This window comes from Aquarana catesbeiana, linkage group LG07, assembly GCF_042186555.1.
Source record: "Aquarana catesbeiana isolate 2022-GZ linkage group LG07, ASM4218655v1, whole genome shotgun sequence".
NCBI lineage: Eukaryota > Metazoa > Chordata > Amphibia > Anura > Ranidae > Aquarana > Aquarana catesbeiana.
This window is the reverse complement of record NC_133330.1, coordinates 50,749,292-50,772,551: the sequence shown is the minus strand read 5'-3', so window position 1 is coordinate 50,772,551 and position 23,260 is coordinate 50,749,292.

Below are 23,260 nucleotides of genomic sequence, written 5' to 3'. Positions count from 1 at the left end.
TGAACCCTACGGACTAAGACTGGGATGCCATTAAAGTTCATGTGCGTGTAAAGGCAGACGTCCCAATACTTTTTGTAATATAGTGTATGTAATTTTGGCATGTGCATCCTAAAATTTTCACTGTCTGCATTTTTGTTCTGAACATTATTATTATTCATTTCAGGCAGCACAAGTTTTCAAATTAGAGAAATAATTGTACTTCTTCATTTATAATTTATTACCATATCTACAACTTACTGATCATGCAGTCGTATTGTAAGCTGTAGATATAATAACTTCTTTTGCAGGGGTTTCCTAAGACCTACAAATTATTTCAAGAACCCCTCCAGGGTATATAAGGTTGGGAAAGGTTATGTTAGAGGGTCTGAGCTCTGCTGACTATTCAGCAGCTTAATGCTCATAAAGGAATAAAATAATGGTCATGAATATTTTATTCAATATAGACAGTGGATTTTTACTTTATATCGAAAACTGTAATCAGAAGCTAAAAAATGTCCCACATACAGTGTTTGCTTTGATACATAGATGTCTTTAAATGATATAAATGTCATACGGAACAATTACATTTAAATAAAAGTGACATTAGAGAGACAATTTCTTAACCTGAAGGGACCCCGAGGCAAGGAGATGCATAGACACATCGAGCTTCATCAGAGAGTCTCCAGAGAAGCTCTGTGCTGTGACACAGAACACACCGAGGTGACTAATGGTAAATTATGTTTTTTGTTTTTTTATTGTAATAAGTCAAATTCATATTTATTGCTCTGTTATCACATCTCCCATTTGGCTATAAAGAGGAAGAGGAAATATCTCTCTGTTTTTATTCTATAACATAAAGAAGAAATAAGGGTGCAAATAGCAGAAATGTTTCTTTCTGTGATTATGTGTACCATATTACCGTGTGGTGCGTTGTGCTGCAACACAATTGCATTGTAGAGGAGCATTTGGATGCCATTCAAAATTCAGCATAAATGGCTTGCAATGCACTAACACTTGTGTTGTTTAGTGTGTATTATGGTAATGCATGCATATTGCCAGTTTGCCACATGTTTAAACAACCCATTGGTGTCAACGAGCCCCAAAAACTAGGTTCACACTGGTGTGAGTCCCTACTGCACTCCTGAAAGGCTGCTTTTTAGAGACAGCTAGCAGCCACTCAGTAGGCAATACTGCTGCCTCCTGAATGCCATTCGTTTTACAGCCAAATGGGGATTTTACATTAAACTACCATGCTGCAAACGTGGCCAACCACTTGGTTCACAGCATGGTCCCACTGACTTTAGTTGGTGAGTATGGCAGCACTGTTGCTTTGGAGGTAGGGGGTTGGGGGAGGCAGTAAAAACATACCTGCAATGCCTATTTTTGCCACACGTGAACAAGAATTTAGGGTTTACGTCTACTTTATTATCCAGAATTCCTGGGGCAAAGCCAGCAAGTTCCAGTTTTTGCAAATATTTAACATGACATCCTCCCTGATTGGATATAAATGGGATGGGTTGTAAGTCTTTCAATTTAACAGTCATTGATAAAGCTGAAGAAAAAAAGGCATAATGACTAACACTGGACATCAGTGCATCACATCTCCATTTTTTTTTAAATACCAAAATATGAACTAGTAGATGGGACTTTTATGTTGCAATTTAAGATCACATTTATATTAAAAATGTAAAGAAGATATTTTATTATTCTGTACTCATACTTCTGGAAGTTTTAGATGCTTTAATATGGTTGACCACCCCCTCCTCCTCAAAAAACTTTACTCCTTTGGTCTTTGTGACTGTGATCTTCGCTGGCTCTCATACTACCTATCCCACTGCACCTTCAGTGCCACTTGAAACTCTACTTTCTCCACTCCTCTACCTTTCTCTGTCGGTGTCCTCCAAGGTTCTGTTCTTGGACCTCTGCTATTTTCAATCTAGACTTCCTGCCTGGGTCAGCTGATAGCTTCCCATGGCTTTCAATATCATTTGTACACTGACGAAACCCAAATATATCTCTCTACCCCTCAGCTTACTCCATCAGTCTCCTCACGCATCACTAATTTACTAACACACATATCTGTCTGGATGTCACACCACTTCCTCAAACTCAACTTGTTCAAAACTAAGCACATAAAATTTCTTTCCCCACGTGTCTCTTCCCCTGACTTCTCTGTCCCGAGCAATGGCACAGCCATCCACCCATCCCTGCATGCCAGGGTGCTAGGTGTAATCCTGAACTCTGAACTCTCCTTTCGGCCCCACATCCAATCACTTTCCAAAATTTGCTGCCTCAACCTCCTCAACATCTCCAAAATACGTCCCTTCTTAACCAATGAAACCACAAAGCTCCTGACTAACTCCCTGGTTATCTCTCGCCTCGACTACTGCAATTCTCTTCTCATTGGCTTACCTTTAAATAGGTTATACCCCTTCAGTTCATTATGAATGCCGCAACAGACTCATCCACCTTACAAACTGCCCAGCGTTTGCTATCCCTCTCTGCCAATGCCTCTATTGACTGCCACTCTCCCAAAAAATTAAATTCTAAATACTAACAATAATTTACAAAGCCACCCACAACTCGGCCCCCAGCTACATCACTAACCTAGTCTCTAAATGCCAACCAAATTGTCTTCTTCGTTCCTCCCAAGACCTCCTGCTCTCTAGCTCCCTCATCACCTCCTCCCATACTCGACTCCATGACCTCTCCCGAGCCTCTCCCATCCTTTAGAATTCCCTACCCCAATCTGTCCGACTATCTCCAACTCTATCCACTTTTAGGCAATCCCTAAAAATGTTTCTCTTCTGAGAAGCCTATCCGGCCTCCACCTAACAACTGTACTTTAATTTTCTTCATCAGCTCATCCCCCACAGTTTTTACCTTTTGTAAAACTTGACTCTCTCTCTCTTAAATTGTAAGCTCTAACGAGCAGGGCCCCCTGATTCCTTCTGTATTGAATTGCATAGTAATTGTACTGTCTGGCTTAATGTTGTAAAGCGCCACGCAAACTGTTGGCGCTATATAAATCCTGTGTAATACTAATAGTAATAGTAATACATATTAAAAATAATGTGTTTGATGGGATGATTCAAATGATCAATTGAATAGTTATCATGCCTTAGCCAATCCCTGGAAGGAGGAGTTTAGAAGGTGGCTGGGGAGGTGATAAATGTGCTGGAGGCCTGAGCGGATTGTTTTCTTTCTCTCAAGGGAAGGTTTCAGTTCTCCTGTGGGCTGTTGCCCCTGGGAGATAGCCAGAGAGAGAAGAAATTGCAGTCTGGGCCTCAGCAGCTGTTGGGCTGAGGGTCTAGGGAAGATTGCATGAGGATTACTGGAGGGCACTGCACGGAAGTCCTGATTTGGAGAAGAATCTTTTGTCCCCCTTACTGAGGAACTGTGGATGCTGGGTGACAGACAGCACTCGGGACTGTTAGTTGTGCAAGTGCCAGAGGGAATTAAGTGCCAGAGGATGCTATATGGACTGGGGCTACTGTCACGTTCCTACGTACCTGACAATTGAGCCGCTCCAAGATTCCTGATGCTGCAGGGCAGAGGCATAACTAGAACCTTCAGGGCCCCCGGTGCAAGAAACCATGATGGGCCCCCATTCCATCCGACCCCCCGGGCTTTCAATTTTGGGAGGGTGCCCATGGGCATCCTCCCAGGACCCTGCTTCCCGCATGCCCCCTGGGACATGCATCCAGCGCAATCACAGCGATCCTTTACCATGTGATCAGCTGATCACATGTAAACAGACTTGCTGGTTATTCGCAGCCCTTTCCTTTGACGCTGTGTCTGTGTGAGGAAAGGACTGCCGTTAACTGTCAAGAATGTCAGTAAATTGTTTACACTGATCATCAGTGCCCCAATCATCAGTGCCATCTATCAGTGCTCATCAATGCCACCTATTAGTGCCCATCAATGCTGCCTATCAGTGCTCATCAATGCCACCTATCAGTGCCCATCAATTCCGCCCACAAGTTTTACCTATCAGTGTTTATTAATGTTTCCTATTAGTGCCCACAATTCTGCCTATCTGCACCACCTATCAGTGCTCATTAATGCTGCCTAACAGCGTCCATCAGTGCCACCTATCAGTACTCTTCAATGCTGCCAATCAGTGCCATCTATCAGTGCTCATCAATACTGTCTGAGCTCTGCCTATCAGTGTTCCTCAGTGCCCACCAGTGCAGCCTGTGAGTTCTGCCTATCAGTGCTCATCAATACCCATAAGTGCCACCTATCAGTGCCCATCAATGCCACCTATCAGTGCAGCCTGTCAGTGCACATTAGTGCCTCCTATCAGTGCTACCTCTCAGTGCTCATCAGTGCGGCCTATCTGTGCCCATTAGTGCCTCCTATCAGTGCCCATCGATGCTTCTTATCGGTGCCATTCAATGTCTCCTATCAGTGCCCATCAGTGGCTCCTATCAGTGCTCATCGGTGCCTCTTATCAGTGTCCATCAGTGCCTCCTAGCAGTGCTCATCAGTGCCTCCTATCAGTGCTCATCAGTGCCTCTTATCAGTGTCCATCAGTGCCTCCTATCAGTGCTCATCAGTGGCTCCTATCAGTGCTCATCAGTGCCTCATATCAGTGCCCATAAATGCCTCCTATCATTGTCCATCAGTGCCTTCTATCAGTGTCCACCAGTGCCTCCTATCTGTGTCCATCAGTGCCTTCTATCAGTGTCCATCAGTGCCTTCTATCAGTGCTCATCAGTGCCTTCTATCAGTGTCCATCAGTACCTTCTATCAGTGCTCACCAGTACCTTCTATCAGTGTCCATCAGTGCCTTCTATCAGTACTCATCAGTACCTTCTATCAGTGTCCATCAGTACCTTCTATCAGTGCTAATAAATACCTTCTATCGGTGTCCATCAGTGCCGTCTATCAGTGTCCATCAGTATCTTCTATCAGTGCTCATCAGTACCTTCTATCAGTGTCCACCAGTACCTTCTATCAGTGCTCATCAATACCTTCTATCAGTGTCCATCAGTACCTTCTATCAGTGTCCATCAGTACCTTCTACCAGTGTCCATCAGTGCCTTATATCTGTGCTCATCAGTGGCTTGTATCAGTGTCCATCAGTGCCTTATATCAGTGCTCATCAGTGCCTTCTATCAGTGTCCATCAGTGCCTTCTATCAGTGTCCATCAGTGCCTTCTATCAGTGCTCATCAGTACCTTCTATCAGTTTCCATCAGTACCTTCTATAAGTGCTCATCAATACCTTCTATAAGTGCTCATCAGTACCTTCTATCAGTGTCCATCAGTGCCGTCTGCCTTCTCAGGACAGCACAGCTCTGAGCGGAGAGCGTCTCTCTCATGGAAAAGCAGCACAGAGACACCTGTATTGACAGTTCTATCTCCCCCCATCCATCCCCTCGCGCATGGGATGAGAGAGGACACAGCTGATCTGCTCCCCCTTCTCCCCCCTCCCCTCTCCTGTGTGCTCCGCGGTCAAGTGCGATACTAACAAGCTCACATTTCTTGCGGAGCACACAGGAGAGGGAAGGGGCAGCAGATCAGCTGTGTCCTCTCTCATCCCGTGCGAGAGAGGACGGACGGTGGGTTAGATAGAACTGTCAATGCTAGGTCTGTGCTGCTGTTCCATGAGAGACACGCTCTCCGCTCAGAGCCGTGCGAATAACAATCCCGCTGGGGCCCCCCTACAGTGACAAAATGCCAGGGTCCCATCACAAGTGCAACTGTTGCGACCCTGGCAATTCCACCACTGCTGCAGGGATGAGGACCAGCTGGCAGGAGGATCAGAACAGCAGACAGGCTGGAGACTGGAACACCTGATATCCGGACACATACACACACCCAGATGCAGGGACTGGCAGATAGTGGATCAGTCCAGAGGGGTGTGGATATAGGCAGGTGCAGGCAGACTGGATCTCCGCACAGATAGGGGATGCTGGAGCAGGTGCAAAGGCAAGCAGGTCGGGTCACAGTCCGGGTTGGTAACTGGCGGGCAGCGTGGTATTCAAAGGAGCAGGCAAGATCAAAGTCAGAGGTGAGCCGGGGCAGGTGCAGGCAGAGAGTCCTAGATATACTGGCTATTACCTGTTACCTCTAGGAAAAGCTGCTGTTAGACGGTTAGAAGAAGATTAGAGAGAAGTTTGTCCTCCTATTGTTGTTACTAATTATCCTGTGACCCTAAACCCCTCTCCTGTTAAAGTTCTTCAGCAATAAATAGTAATAAGACATCCCCTAGACTGAGCCTTAATTGTTGGTGTGTATGGGACTGTGCTTGTGTGACTGGCAGCCTCTGCACTTTATTGGGAGCCCTGGATATATTCTCAGCGGCCCCTTCGGGGGTGAGCGCTAGAAGCACAAAGATGTATATATAATATGCATGTTATTTTTAATTTGTATACATAAAATGTTTGTTGAATATTTTTATATCAGACTGTGATTTTAATTGCATCTTAAAAGTCCTCTCTACTTTTGGCTAAGGCCATGAAAAGATGATTGTACCATCAAATTATAGTATGTGCAATCCCATTAGGTTTTTTATTTTCTATAGTTTTATATTGTGTTTACTTTTTTTGTTTACAAAAGTTTTATTGGAAGATTCAGTACAAAAGAGTTACAGGGATATAGTGGTTAGGACAGTTGAGTACAAAATAATGAATACAATGGTCAATATACCGTATGATTTGTGTAGTACATAAATGGGAGGCAAGTGAAAGTATTATAACAACGAGAGGGGTATAAGCAATCTATATAATAGAGTGTAATAAATTTCAGTCACGAGACCATAAAGACCACTTTTCATCAAAAGAATGCATACTATCATGTAGGGTATGATAAATTCTTTCTGAGAGATTGAGCATATCCATTCTAGATAGGACTTGAGTCCAGGGTAAGTTTTGGGATTTCCAGTTTAGAGCTATCATCCATTGGATAGAACTAATTAGGGAGTGAGTCAGTCTTATACAAGAAATAGGTATGTCAGGAATTGTTGCATACAGTATACATAATTGTGGCGAGAGGTTGATTTTTTTTTTTATTATAGATTCTATTTTGTCTGCAGCAGCGTTCCATATAGGCTCTAGGTAAACACAGTCCCAAAATATATGAAGGTATGTGCCAGGTACGTTGCAACCCCTAAAACAGTTAGGGGAGGCAGAGGGATAGAAGGAGTGGATTTTCGAGGGTGTCAGGTATAATCTAGAGAATAGTTTCATTGGCGACTCCCTAAATGAAGCTGCAATATTACACTTACGGAGGTTTTCTATCATGGCGTTCCATGATTTTAAAGGGATAGAAATGTCCAAATCAGCTTCCCATTGCAACATTGGGCCGGACTTCTCAGGTAATATTGTATCGTTAAGATGTCTATAAATTATAGAAATCAGGCCCTTATCCCTTGGGGAGTTTAGACAGATGTGCTCAAATAAAGTCGTTTGAGATTGAATGTTTAATGAGTAGTGCTCTGTGTAGAAGTTTTTAATCTGGAGATAATTTGTGAGTTCGGAAGATGGAAAGTTGTATCTAGATTGGAGTGTGTGAAAGGGAATGAATGTTTTGAATGGGAGTAGAGATCTTAAGGTAGTCAATCCGTTTGTGCGCCAATGAGGAAATGAATTGTTATTGTTATGGTTTTGAATGAGTCTGGGGTCCCCTAAAAAGGATGCCAGAGGGGGAGTGTCTGAAGATAATTTGAATGTTTTATTGATTTTAAGCCAGAATTGGAGAAGATGGGCCACAATATTATTTAGTTTAAGGATTTTGTGATGGGAGTTTAAATTGGACCATAATAGGCCTTGTATAAAGTGTGGAGAGATAGAGTTTGATTCAAAGTTTAGCCATGGGATGTTTGAGTTGGGGGCAAACCATTGGGCTATTTGTGTAAGTTTGGTTGCTATAAAATATTGCCAAATATTTGGAATGCCAAGCCCGCCTTTATTTTGGGGTCTGAACATGAGAAGGTAGCTGCATCTAGGTTTCTTGTTAGACCAGATAAATTTATTAATTTCTCTTTGTAAAGCTTCGAGTCTAGTTTTGGGGACGTTGATAGGTAATGAGCGGAAATAGTATAGAAGTTTGGGGAGAATCGTCATCTTAAAAGCGCATATTCTACCAAGAAGAGAGATACGGTAAGAGGACCAATTTTTTAAAAGAGATGTAATATTTAAAAAGAGAGGTATGTAGTTAGTTTTATATAGAAGTTTGTGGTGGGAAGTGATTTGGATACCCAGGTATCTGAATGATTTAGAGCACCAAATGAAATTGAAATTTTTCTGAAGGTTTATGATTAGATTAGGGGGCAGATTGATGGGTAGGGCTGAACATTTATTAATGTTAATACCTAGGCCTGATAGAGTGTGAAAAGAGTTGAGTTCGGATATAAGGTTAGGTAACGATATGAGAGGGTTAGTGAGGAATAGTAGGGCGTCATCTGCATAGAGACTTAGTTTGAATTCATTTGGGCCTTTACTATATCCATTGATATCTGGGTTATTTCTTTATAGCTTGGGCTAGAGGTTCTATTGCTAATGCAAATAATAAGGGAGAAAGGGGGCAGCCCTGTCTGGTTCCTCTACTTAGAGGAAAGAAGTCTGAGTTATGGCCGGGGATTTTTATTCTGGTTTTAGGAAGGTGGTAGAGAGCATTAAATCCGTGGATAAACTTATCTGTGATGCCAAACTTAGGAAATAGATGGTTGAGATATGACCAGCTAACGCTATCGAAAGCCTTGTGTATATCAAGGCTAAGAAGGCAGACCGGGCGGGAAGAGTGGTTGGCATCCTGTACTATGTTAGTAACAAGTCTTACGTTATCTGTGATCTGTCTGCCGGGAATGAACCCAGTTTGGTCTATGTGTATAAGGGAGGTGATGACTTTGGCCAATCTGTCAGCAAGGAGTCTACCAAAAATTTTTAAGTCATTGTTGAGCACTGAGATAGGGCGAAAATTTTGGGGAAGGGTGTGATCCTTAAAAGGTTTAGGAATAAGGGATAGATTTGCTAGAAGCATATCTTCTGGAAATTGGCCACCCATCAAAATGTGGTTAAATAATTCGGTTAATCTAGGGGCTAAAAGGGGAGCAAATTTTTTATAATATAATGATGAGAAACCATCTGGTCCCGGTGCAGTTGAGGTTTTCAGGGATTTAATTATATTGATGATCTCAGTATCTGTACAGGGATCATTGAGGGAAGAGGCTTGTTGATCATTGAGGGTGGGGAGATGTAATTTCTCAAGCCATTTAAGTGAGGTGTGATGAGGTTGGGTTTGAGGGCCTGAGAGAAGATCCTTATAGAAGGAGGAGAATATGTCTAGAGCCTCTTTGGGGTGCGTGACTAGGTTGCCTGATTGATTACGTAGTTTGTATATGTGAGGAGGTTTATGTTCTTGATTAAGTTTTTTTGCGAACATAGTGGAAGTGGAGTTACCATGTAATAGAAATTTTGCCCTGGAAAATCTGAGAGATTTTTCAGTATCTGCTGACAGAATCGTATCTAAGGCTTGACGTTTGGATTGTATTAATTTTGAGGTTTCAGGGGATGGGGATTGGTTTAGTTTAATATATAGAAGGTCTAGGTCTTTTGTAAGGCTTTTGATGTCAGAGAGTTTAGCTTTATTTTTTGCTGCAGCTATACTAATTAGATGTCCCCTGATAACTGCTTTATGTGCAGACCAGAGTGTAGTGGGGGAAATATCGTTAGTTGAGTTATTCTTGAAATATTCTTCAATGTATATGGTTATGTTTTGAATAGTGGATGGGTCAGATAAAATCGAATCGTTTAGACGCCAATTAAATGGGGTAGGGGCAAGACCAATATGAGTGGTTTCAAATTCAACCATGTCATGGTCAGACCATGGACAAGGGTGGATTCGGGCTCTAGATGAGTTTGCCAACAAAATGGGAGTAGTGAAAATGTAATCTAGCCTAGCGTAACAGTCATGTGGGTAGGAGTAGTGTGTGAAAGCCTTAACTCCAATATTATGGGCTCTCCAGGAGTCTATTAGTTGGGATTTACTGAGTGATCTATTTATTGTTTTAGAAAATGCTTTCGTTGTAGGTGCGACTTTGCTTCTGTCTAGAGAAGGATGAGCAGCCAGATTAAAGTCACCTCCTAATATTATATGGGGGAGCTAAAACGATCTAGGGTTTCAAAAAATTTGTTAAAAAATGTTGTCTGGGCTTCGTTGGGGGCGTATATAGAGGCGATTGTGAGTGCGCGTTTGTTCAGTGTGCCTTTCAGAATAATGTATCTGCTGTCTATATCTTTATAAATGTGTTGTATCTCGAATACTATAGAGTTGCGGATAAAAATCGCAACCCCCTTGGATTTATTGGAGAATGTGGTGAAATATAGTTGGTTATATGTTTTGTCAAAGTAGCACGGGTGGTTGTCAGTAGAAAAATGAGTTTCTTGAAGGAGGATGATGTCTGCACCTAGTCTTTTATAATGTCTAAAAGCCTTTTTGCGTTTGTGTGGGGAATTGAATCCTTGAACATTGTGTGAAAATATCCTAAGACCCATTTCTAATTGAGATATACGCGTTGATTATTTTGATTGGGTTTGGACAAAAATTCGTATGGGGAATGAAATAAATCTTGATATACATTACTAGATATCCAGTTATTACTAATGTCAAAAAAATCAGTATAAACTACAAACACATCATATAATAAATGGTTACAGTCTGGGTTGGTGAAACAACTGTAAGGTAGAGGTTTGAATTTCTTTTGGTGTGTACAAGTGAAAAGGTAAAAGTAGAATCTTCCAGAAATTTTTTCAATTAGAGTTAATGCCAACAGGGCAAAGAAAAATTGTAGGCTGTAGTAGAGCCTAGGGGGGCCAAAGGACTGGGTGACCCTTGACCTTGCAAATTTTAAAGGTGGACAAAAAGATGTCCTAAACTCACGCGCAAGGCCCGCCGCGGCATCCACAGCTATGGAGGATCCGCACCAGGCCGTGAACGAGAGCATGGGGGCAAACCAGCGACGGCGGATGAGCCAGGTAAAAGTTATATAACATATTTTAAGGTGCAAAATTAATATAACTTTTCTGAACAAAACCTCAAATGTAACCCAGCAGGTAAATTACATCCTAAGTTATAGACAATCAAGTTTAGAGGAATAATAACAACTGCCTCAATAATAAACATTTGAGAGAGAAAAATTGGGTAGAGAGGAAGGGGAGGGGAGAAAGGAGAGGGAGAAGGGGATAGAGGAAAAAAAAAAAGGTCTCTTGCAGTCTGGTAGGTCTTTGTGGCTGTTGCAGGAGGGTTCTTGAGGAGAAGGATGAATAACGGTAGTCAGTTTAAGTGAGGTATTTTACAAGATTTTCAGGCTTGGTCTTGGAAAGATTGGTGCCATCTTCTCTGTTCTCTTTGGTTGCGGCGGGAAGAAGGAGTGGACCATATGGGGGAAGAGCGGGGTGTAGCAGGGAGGCGATTCGGAGGTTCTGGTTGTAGAAGGCCTAATTTGATAAGAAGATCCTTTCCCTCGATGACGTTGTATACCGTATGTGTGGTACCATTATGGAGCACTGACAACTTGAATGGGAAACCCCAGCGATATTTGATCCTGTTTGTTTGAAGGACTGTGGTGACTTCCTTCATCCTGCGTCTGCGGTCAAGGGTAGCTGGAGAGATATCTGGGTAGATTTGTAGCCTAACGCCGTCAAGCTCAATATTTGGAGTATTTCTGGATGCCCTCATGATATCTTCCTTCGTGAGAAAATCTTTCATGCATAGTATTATATCGCGTGGGGGTTTGTCTGGAGGTGGTTTGGGGCGAAGAGCTCTATGAATCCTATCGCAGGTGAAAGCCGATGTGGGCCTGTCTGGTAAAAGCATGTGGAAGACTCTAGACACTGCAGGGTACAGATCAGTAGTGGATTCCGGGATCCCACGCACTCTGATATTGTTTCTGCGATTTCGATTGTCCAAATCCTCCACATGTGCCTGCATAAAGGAGAAGCTGTCTGCAAGGGTTTCATAGTCCCTCCTAAGGTCACTGTGTGCAAGGGAGAGTTCGTCATGTTTTGTTTCTAGCACATCTGTTCTGCTTCCTATACTAGCAATCTCCTGTGTCAGAGCATTGGTTGATTTATGCAGTTCAAGTTGTATTTTGGCAGCTAGTTTCTCATATATGGCTGAAAGACTGTCATCGAGGTCAGCTTTAGTCAGGGGCATGTTGTACTCACATTCAGTGTTAGGCCGCAGATGTGATGGTGTAGGGCTATTAGATGCAGCCCGTGAGCCAGCGCCACTCTGGGGTATCTTCCCTTGCTGTTGTTCCTTGTTGAGCCGAGTGTGTGACTGTGTGGAGCTATTAGAAGCAGCCTGTGAGCCGGTGCCATTTTGGGACATGGTCCCCTGCTGTTGATCCAGGCCGAGGAGGTGTTTTCCGGAGCTCTGTTTGCTCCTCCGTCTGCCCGATCTCATGCACCGCTGTGTTCCCCAGGGGTGCTGGAGTATTTGGGTTTGTTTTTAGGCGAAATAGCCCTGGGAATCAGGTCTGGCGATCCCGGTCAGACGGAGCTCTCAGCAGACACGTCTGTCCCGCATCGCGCCGCGCATGCGCCCCCCTTATATTGTGTTTACTATACATTTCACACAGGGTAAAAATAATTATGTGGCTCTAAGTCTATTTGAACACCTTCCCTGCTCTCAGTGATGGCAATCTTTGTTCTCCTACAGTACGTATGTCAGGAGGTAGCCCCCGTTGTTCCTAATATAGTAAGATTTCAAATGATCAATTCACCAAAGACCTATTAGGCCCTTGTGTTTGGCAGCTTCTGGGATTGAGTGTTTGCTTCCTTTTCCTTGTGGAATCCCTGACAAATGTAATGTTATTTCTTAGAAAAATTCAGCAGCCATATTACGCACATACGTACATTTTTTCTGCCCCCATTTATCAAGTTGCTCTGTAATGACACTACTATAAATTTCTTAGTCACTGCACCATAGCCAATACAACACAAGCCTTTACATGTTGACCTGTGGCTCAGGCATGAGAATTTAAAAGTAGAATTTTAGAAAGTTAAAAAAAATTAAAATAAACTCAATTTATTCCAGTTGTGCATTTATCAAAAAAAGTCTGACATGCATTTTTACAAAGAACTGAAACTGTCCTCATATTAGTCTCCTGAGCATCTCCACACACTCTAAGGAGGATCAGTTCTGTTGCTTTACACAGTCAGTCAACAGGATGAAAGAGCAGAGAGATGTCCTCATCTGCATATTTCTTTTCCTTCATTGTCCAATCAGAAACTGGACACAGGTAAGAGACCAAACTGTATTACTTAAAGTGTTACTAAACCCACAACAGTAACATCAGTTTGTATATGCAGTAAAGCATGCTTGTTATACTTACTGTGAAACCTAAGGGGCTAATCCCGCACATTGTGTAAAAAGGCTGTTTGATCCTGACTTCTGTGATCCTCCCCTTCTTCCACAGTCCCCAATCTATCTGCTGATAGCACAGAGCCTTGGGGGCACTCTGAACATGCTCAGTTTGGTGTGTATTGCTAGAGAGTTCTTTTTTTTTTGGGGGGGGGGGGGTGCATGTGATCAGCACAGGGCCAATCAGCACTGTCCAGACAGAGGCTCAGGGGTCATGCGGCCTCATAGGACAGTCAGAGGAGAATGAAAAATCCTCCTGCAAGCTTTAACCAGACATTGATGTCACAAGGCTGCTATGTACTGCTGATGAGAAAAGGTTGCATTTTCATTTTCTCTGTACTGTGGGAGACCAGATATAGTGAGTGCAGGGTCCTGGGTTTAGTAACACTTTAACTGCAGTGGAGAAAAGTGAGGTCACCAAATTTGCTATGCTGTCTGTCACAAGTGTCTGGATCACAAGACTGGCTGAACTGAAATAAAATCATTTGTGAGGTAAGGCCCCATTCACTTGCTTGTGGGGCCAACTATGATTACCCATGGGAGACACAGCAGGGTTTCCTGCAAATATCTGCAGGCAGAAGGTCTACCATGGGTACGCACAGTTGGCCACACATGCATGTGTGAATGGGGCCAAAAACTGTTTATGTATAAGTATTTCAGCTGTATATTTAGCTGTTTGTCTGGAATTTATCTTTAGGGCTCTTTCATACCATTTCCATTGGGATGTGATGGGCAACATTGCCCAGCACTGTCCAAATGCAAAGACAAGGTAATTTGCCTTGTTTCCTATGGTGTCAATTCAAATCACTGCCTTGTGGTGGTTTGGAATTCATACCACCTAACATGATATTAGAGTCTACTCATAAATGTTTTCAGGCAAAATTCCCTTATATTCTTAATGTTGACCGCCCAATGTTGAAATAGACTAGGGCCGTGAATTTAAAGAATGACATTGGGTGAATCTCTGGCTAATATGTGGTAAACTTTCATTGACTGTGGAATTCAGTGTAGTTTATGGGTGACTCTTGTAACACTGGTCACTTTAGAAACGTTGTGGATGTCACTTACACCTGCATATAAGGTGAAAAGAAGAAGAACCAGATAAAGGGAAATCCTTCGGAGTTCATGGTTGTGTTGGTGACTAGGGATGAGCCGAACACCCCCCTGTTCGGTTCGCACCAGAACATGCGAACAGGAAAAAAATTCGTTCGAACACGCGAACGCCGTTAAAGTCTATGGGACACGAACATGAATAATCAAAAGTGCTAATTTTAAAGGCTAATATGCAAGTTATTGTCATAAAAAGTGTTTGGGGACCCGGGTCCTCCCCCAGGGGACATGAATCAATGCAAAAAAAAGTTTTAAAAACGGCCGTTTTTTCAGGAGCAGTGATTTTAATAATGCTTAAAGTCAAACAATAAAAGTGTAATATCCCTTTAAATTTCATACCTGGGGGGTGTCTATAGTATGCCTGTAAAGGGGCGCATGTTTCCTGTGTTTAGAACAGTCTGACAGCAAAATGACATTTGGAAGGAAAAAACTCATTTAAAACTACCGCGGCTATTGCATTGCCGACAATACACATAGAAGTTCATTGATAAAAACGGCATGGGAATTCCCCACAGGGCAACCCCGAACCAAAATTAAAAAAAAAAAATGATGTGGGAGTCCCCCTAAATTCCATACAAGGCCCTTCAGGTCTGGTATGGATATTAAGGGGAACCCCAGCCAAAATTTAAAAAAAAAATTGACGTGGGGTTCCCCCTAAATTCCATACCAGACCCTTCAGGTCTGGTATGGATTTTAAGGGGAACCCCGCGCCAAAAAAAAAAAAAAAAAACGGCATGGGGTCCCCCTAAAAATCCATACCAGACCCTTATCCGAGCACGCAACCTGGCAGGCCGCAGGAAAAGAGGGGGGGACGAGAGTGCGGCCCCCCCCCCTCCTGAACCGTACCAGGCCACATGCCCTCAACATTGGGAGGGTGCTTTGGGGTAGCCCCCCAAAACACCTTGTCCCCATGTTGATGAAGACAAGGGCCTCATCCCCACAACCCTGGCCGGTGGTTGTGGGGGTCTGCGGGCGGGGGGCTTATCGGAATCTGGAAGCCCCCTTTAACAAGGGGACCCCCAGATCCCGGCCCCCCCCCTGTGTGAAATGGTAAGGGGGTACAAAAGTACCCCTACCATTTCACTAAAAAACTGTCAAAAATGTTAAAAATGACAAGAGACAGTTTTTGACAATTCCTTTATTTAAATGCTTCTTCTTTCTTCTTTCTTCCTTCATCTTCTTCTTCTTCTGGTTCTTCTGGCTCTTCTGGTTCTTCCTCCGGCGTTCTCGTCCAGCATCTTCTCCGCGGCGTCTTCTATCTTCTTCTCCTCGGGCCGCTCCGCACCCATGGCATGAGGGGAGGCTCCCGCTCTTCTCTTCATCTTCTTCTCATCTTCTTCTCTTCTTCATCTTCTTCTTCATCTTCTTCTTCTTCTTCCTTCTTCTCTTCTTCCTGTCTTCTCCGGGCCGCTCCGCAGCCATGCTGTGGCATGGAGGGAGGCTCCCGCTGTGTGACGGCGTCTCTTCGTCTGACGGTTCTTAAATAACGGGGGGCGGGGCCACCCGGTGACCCCGCCCCCCTCTGACGCACGGTGACATGACGGGACTTCCCTGTGGCATTCCCCGTGACGTCACAGGGAAGTCCCTCAAGTCACCGTACGTCAGAGGGGGGCGGGGTCACCGGATGGCCCCGCCCCCCGTTATTTAAGAACCGTCAGACGAAGAGACGCCGTCACACAGCGGGAGCCTCCCTCCATGCCACAGCATGGCTGCGGAGCGGCCCGGAGAAGACAGGAAGAAGAGAAGAAGGAAGAAGAAGAAGAAGAAGAAGAAGATGAAGAAGAAGATGAAGATGAAGAAGAAGATGAAGAGAAGAGCGGGAGCCTCCCCCCTCATGCCATGGGTGCGGAGCGGCCCGAGGAGAAGAAGATAGAAGACGCCGCGGAGAAGATGCTGGACGAGAACGCCGGAGGAAGAACCAGAAGAGCCAGAAGAACCAGAAGAAGAAGAAGAAGATGAAGGAAGAAAGAAGAAGCATTTAAATAAAGGAATTGTCAAAAACTGTCTCTTGTCATTTTTAACATTTTTGACAGTTTTTTAGTGAAATGGTAGGGGTAAGTACCCCCTTACCATTTCACACAGGGGGGGGGCCGGGATCTGGGGGTCCCCTTGTTAAAGGGGGCTTCCAGATTCCGATAAGCCCCCCGCCCGCAGACCCCCACAACCACCGGCCACGGTTGTGAGGATGAGGCCCTTGTCCTCATCAACATGGGGACAAGGTGTTTTGGGGGGCTACCCCAAAGCACCCTCCCAATGTTGAGGGCATGTGGCCTGGTACGGTTCAGGAGGGGGGGGGGGGCCGCACTCTCGTCCCCCCCTCTTTTCCTGCGGCCTGCCAGGTTGCGTGCTCGGATAAGGGTCTGGTATGGATTTTTAGGGGGACCCCATGCCGTTTTTTTTTTTTTTTTTTTTGGCGCGGGGTTCCCCTTAAAATCCATACCAGACCTGAAGGGTCTGGTATGGAATTTAGGGGGAACCCCACGTCAATTTTTTTTTAAAATTTTGGCTGGGGTTCCCCTTAATATCCATACCAGACCTAAAGGGACTTGTATGGAATTTAGGGGGACCCCCACATCATTTTTTTTTTTTTATTTTGGTTCGGGGTTGCCCTGTGGGGAATTCCCATGCCGTTTTTATCAATGAACTTCTATGTGTATTGTCGGCAATGCAATAGCCGCGGTAGTTTTAAATGAGTTTTTTCCTTCCAAATGTCATTTTGCTGTCAGACTGTTCTAAACACAGGAAACATGCGCCCCTTTACAGGCATACTATAGACACCCCCCAGGTATGAAATTTAAAGGGATATTACACTTTTATTGTTTGACTTTAAGCATTAATAAAATCACTGCTCCTGAAAAAACGTCCGTTTTTAAAACTTTTTTTTGCATTGATCCATGTCCCCTGGGGCAGGACCCGGGTCCCCAAACACTTTTTATGACAATAACTTGCATATAAGCCTTTAAAATTAGCACTTTTGATTTCTCCCATAGACTTTTAAAGGGTGTTCCGCGGCATTCGAATTTGCCGCGAACACCCCAAATTGTTCGCTGTTCGGCGAACTTGCGAACAGCCAATGTTCGAGTAGAACATGAGTTCGACTCGAACTCGAAGCTCATCCCTATTGGTGACTAATGGTGGTAAAAGGGACTTTAATATCAGCTGAATGATTTATCAGCAAATTAAATATAAAATTAAAATTTGGCCTTTCATAAATATCCAACTGTCCCTGGTTTTCAGGGATAGTGTTAGGTTTTAAAACTTTGATCTGACAAATGCCAAGTCTTAAAGGGAAGCTCCATTTTTGGAAAAACTGCAAAAAAAAGAAACATCAATCTTTTGCAGGCCAGTAATATTGGTTGGATTTTTTTCTAGGTCAATTATATACATAAGAATTTGAGCAAAGCTCATCGCCTTTGATTGAAACTCTGACTGTTCCATTAAAACTAAATTTGAAATCCAATCACTTGGCAACTAAGGCTCTACTGTCCTTTCATTGCATCCTTGCCCTTGCAGATCTATGGCCTCCATTCAAATCTTCATATCCAAAGTGTGGTTTCATCCATTGCCCTCTATGTCACTATTATGTATTATAGTGATGTAGGGGCTGGTGAAAGCAACCAAGCGTGAAGCTTATCAATCCTTGGTTGTGGCAGCTGCATTCGTTTTCTTTTTTTTTTTATGCTTTTTTTCCCTTTATATTCACCTCGTGATCTGGCCAGTAACATACTTCCTGTCTTAGGGAGTCCCCACTCTGGATGGAAGAGCAAGGAGCCACCTTTGGTCAGCAGCATTGTCACTCATAGGAGAGGTTAGTGTTAGATGCACTAGCAAATTTATATGTACTTGACTAACAAAATAAAGTCAAACTCACATTAACACTTTATAAACAGTTACAGTAACAGTCTTTTTTCCTTTTGGAATAAAAGTTTTTCATAAATAAATAAAAGCTAATCATTATAGTCACACCTGTCAGTATTAAATGGTTTGTCTCAACCCTCTTATTGTTACTTTTGCTGGACAGCATTGTATGTTAAAGGAAGTTGAAATATAACAGACTTACTGGCAGGATAGCCATGTGAAAATAAAGGAAAAAAACGAAAAAAAAGAAAACTAATTTGGCAGCCACATCTGAAGATTGGCGATAGATTTACCCTTTGTCTGTTCTCTCTCTGCCTGAGTTTATGTACTTGTTTATGAAACTAGGTGATAACTTTGGCATGGTATCCTGTAAGATAAACTAACTTCTGATAAGGGCACATACTTTGGCATAAGGCCCTATTTCTGTGCAGAAAAGCTATAAATAGCTAGTTTTGTTTCAGAAGGTTTATGCATGACTTATGCATATGCTAAAAATGTATACTCCTTTGTAAATGTGTATTATTTTTATTGGTTAAAGGCCATATTATACCCGCCCACTTGCTTGCATATATAAGTTTGAACACAATGAATAAAGCTCTGATTAGATTTGCATTACCACGGTGTGTGTTCTGATCTATTCCCAGGTAGCCATGGTAGGCACCCCAGGTTGGATGGGAGAGCTAGTGGATCCTGATTAAAATTAACCCCTTACAGATCTTCTTGGTGTCAGAAGTGGGATACAAATCCACGCCTCCAATTGGTAAGCTGCAATATATAAAATGGTTGTTTTTGGAATTAATACCAATTAATCCCCCAATTCTCACTGTCTATGTCCCATTAAGGATATTTCCCATTGCTCCCATTCCTGTCTTAAAGACATAACGGGGGGGAGGGTATGCAATCCTAACCAGTTGTTACCAGAACAAGTGTCCCCATTTGAAGATTTCCACTCTATTCATGTTATGGTGACAAATGTAAAGTTTTAGATCACTTTCTGGCCCATTGACAATGGCCACCAGGATAAAAAGAGAAGGCAAAGTCTCTTCAGTGGGGATTCAATAGTAATGAAAGCTAACAGGGGTTCTAATTCTCTCACTATCTGTCCAAGAAAATACAAAGTCTTGGCTTTATATATACTGTGCAAAAAATGAATGCCGGAAATAAGATAATGTAGCAATTCATGTGGAACGCATAAGCTAGAACTTTTGAATTTTATTTTTTTTAATTTTCGACAGAATAAGGGAAAGTTTAGAGCTTTAGATGTTTTATTACTTTTGGTTTTCCTCCTCATTCTGTATGTGCTCAAGGCTGCAGGAAGTGTGGAAGAATATTTTTAGTGGGGAGAGGGAAGAGTTTTTATTGCCAAATTTCCCCTGGGAAGACGTCCCTTTGGTTCCTGTTTGGTTTGTAGGACAGAAAATGAAATCTCCTAATCTCTCCCTCCCAATAGCAAGTGTTCTTAGTGCTGTATGTGTCCCCATTGGCTAAATTTCCCCATCCCACCATAAAACATCCAGACAACTAGATAATAGGGAAACCTCTGTATATTTTTATTTTTTTTATATTATGGTATATTTTCACAACTCATGTTTATCTCAAAGCAATTTTATGACTTGGCATTCTTAGTTTTGCTTGCTGGCTCTTTTAACATTTCATGAGCTTATTTTCTGTACAGATTTGTAGATTCTTCCTTGAGCGGCTGTCTCTATGTCATACTGGGGCATCGGGGGACGTTACTTCAGAGTTCATACAAATGACGATCTTTAATAATAGACTAGTAACATTAAAGACATCTTTGATGGAGGACTGAACATTAACTTGAGAAAGTGTCAGAAGGCCCTAGAACAAGTCGACATAGAATCTGTGATCCAGCCTGGCCATTTTTAATGTTACTGATTTATTAATAAAAGGATGCTGCTTCATGAGCAGTGTGGCTATAGTCACTACATGACTGCTTACTGTGTGCATTATATCCATTTTGATGGCTATATTGCTCTCTGTGTGTCAGATCATCGCTCAGCACTTCTTCAGAAGTTGATGGGATTTCTTTTTCGCATGACAGCTTACATTCATTTCTATGGATAGACCGAGCTATCATTCAGACACATTGAGTGCAGGATAAACATTACTACCTAGTACTTTTGCTTAGCCTGGCTACTAATATCCATATTGAAGCTTGCTCAGATTGTGAATGATCCCTATGGCACAGATCCCAACTCATCTGAATAAAGGTAGTGGAGCCATGTCTGCAGAACTGACAGGAAAGGAGTAACATCGTGGACCTGCCTGTCAGTTTACTGTTTACAGTACTTCCCTTGTTCAGGTCTTCAGAGAAATGTCTGATCAGTGACAGAGACAGTTTACAGGCATGGCTGCAGGAGAGACTGCAAGTACAGAACATAGTACAGTCAGTGTTAAGTTTGTCTTCCATCCACGGGGGGGCACTGGGGATAAAGACTGCTAGAGACTTTGAGGAGAAATGTGGATGATTGTAGTTGCTACAGACTGAGTTGGCTTTAGACCCTAAGAAAAAAAGACTTCAGATACCAACAGGCACTGAAGCTGGAGTAAGAGGAAGGACAATGAGAGGTTAGGTTTCCGGGCAGGAAGGGAGAAGCGTGCAGGACTTTTAGAGGGATGAAGAGTGTTTAAGACTTTCAGCAGACTGCCTACCCCACACCAGAGAGGAGTTGTGAGAGATAGTTGGTGATACAGGAGAGTGCCTTTGATGCTGACAAAGCCCGCTGCCTGATCAAGGATAAAGACACTGCGGATACTGTGGTCATGCTGCCAACAGCGAGCAGAAGGCGATCCCCCTGCTGACACAGAGTTGGTGAGAGGCCACTGGCCAACCCTGCACTACTCCTTGATAAAAGAGGGAGAGATAGAGTTGTTTGCAACAAACACAGTGTCAGTGTGTGTCAGCATATATACATTGCAGCACATCACTTAATACCACCGCTGTGCTGCCACATACTGTATATGCTGAAGTAGATTACTAAGTAGATACAATGAGAAATATGGAAAACCAGTACAAGCTATGAAGGGCATAGTCAAATGAAGAGACATTAAAATGGTAACTCAATTCATCAATATCAAGTGATATTTTAGTTATAGATGGATTATGGTAAGCTGAGTCAGCTTCTGCATGGTTTCTCTTATATCTTGGATGCTACAAAAATAAACTCTCACTGACATAGTTCCTGACTGTGTTCCTGTCCATTGGGTTTTCCTACCTACATGCAAAGATGCTGACATAGAACATGCTGATAGGAGGAGAGAGAATAGTGACCAAAGGGATGACCTTTTATTCACTGTCTAGCTAACAGGCTGGGGTCATGAGGGGACACCACTATAAATTTCATTACTCATTATAAATATAATGAATGTCTTGACAGAAATCCAATTACTTCGGCAGTTAAAACAGTTCCCATTTATGCATTCCAACTATGTATTTAGCTGTTTGTCTAAAGTTCAAGTATAACTAAAGGCAAAACTATTTTTGTTTATGGATAGTGGGAAGAGATTAGAACATCTGTTTTTATTGTTGTCTGTGCCCCCATTAAGGAGATTTACCCTCTCTATTTATCATGTTTATCATTATCACTCAAAGCAAAAGAAAATCCCAAATTTTGGATTGTCCCCAGAACAGTAAGTGAGGGGAAATCTTCCAGTGGGGGCACTAGTCCTGGTGACCTGGGTCCCAACCAAGGATTTCCTCACTTTGGAGAGATTTGTTCTCACCTCCTGTGAAAAACAGAGAGGTTATAATACTCTCTTGCGCTATTCAAAATAAAAAAAGTTATGTCTTTATTCCTACTTTCAGCTTTAAAAGCTAACTACTTTTTGGACCATGTTCCATGCTATACTCATAATTAGGATGTAACATAAAACATGATCAGAGTTGAAAGCACCCAACCACCAAACCCCTCTAGAATCCAGAGCTTCTTATTCCTGCTTTCGCCTGTCAAATTTGAATTTAAAGTGGTTGTAAACCTCAGTCATGGAATCTGAGCAAAGCACATATATGTGTAATGTTCACCTATCTCTCTCCAAAGCTCCGTACACATGAGCGGAAATTCCGCCAGCAAAAGTCTGATGTGAGCTTTTGGTCAGAAATTCCGACCGTGTGTATGCTCCATTCCTGCCAGCAAAAGATTGAGAGCAGGTTCTCTATTTTTCGGTCGGAAAAAGTTCCGATTGGAAATTCTGATCGTCTGTACCAATTCCAATGCACAAAATTCCTATGCATGCTTGGAAACAATTCGACGCATGCTCGGAAGAATTGAACTTCATTTTCTCGGCTCATCGTAGTGTTGTATGTCACCGCGTTCTTGATGGTCGAAAGTTCCTAGAACTTTTGTGTGACCGTGTGTATGCAAGACAAGCTTGAGCGGAATTCCGTCGGAAAAAAACATCCAACATTTTTCTGACAGAAATTCTGCTTGTGTGTACGGGGCATAAGTGTCTTTTCTCCCTGGTTATTCATTCCTCTGTTATCAGCATGAGTCACTTCTGAGAAGTTTTCCCGACACATGAGATACATTTGTGTCAGGAGGGGGAGAGAGAGCTCAGAACGGAGCTTGTCTATTCACAGCACAGTTCTGCTGTGTGGAGGTGGTGTGTTCCTTTCCTCCAATCAGCTCTCAAACAGTGTAACTGCAGTCTCTCCGCCCCTTCCTCTGTGCTCCTGACAGATGAAGAAAGAATTTTAACATGATCTGCCCTTTCTAAGGGGTGTAGGGAAGAGAATACTGCAGATAAACAAGGAAACCCTATGTAAGAGGATTTGTTTCATCTCTGTGTATCATCTGAGGCTGTTCACTTCACTGGGTATATGTGAGGGTTTACAACCACTTTAACGTAGCTGTGGGAGCTGTGAATAGTAAAAAAAACAAAAACTGCAGGTCCCATCTGCCTCCTGGGCAGAAGAGCGA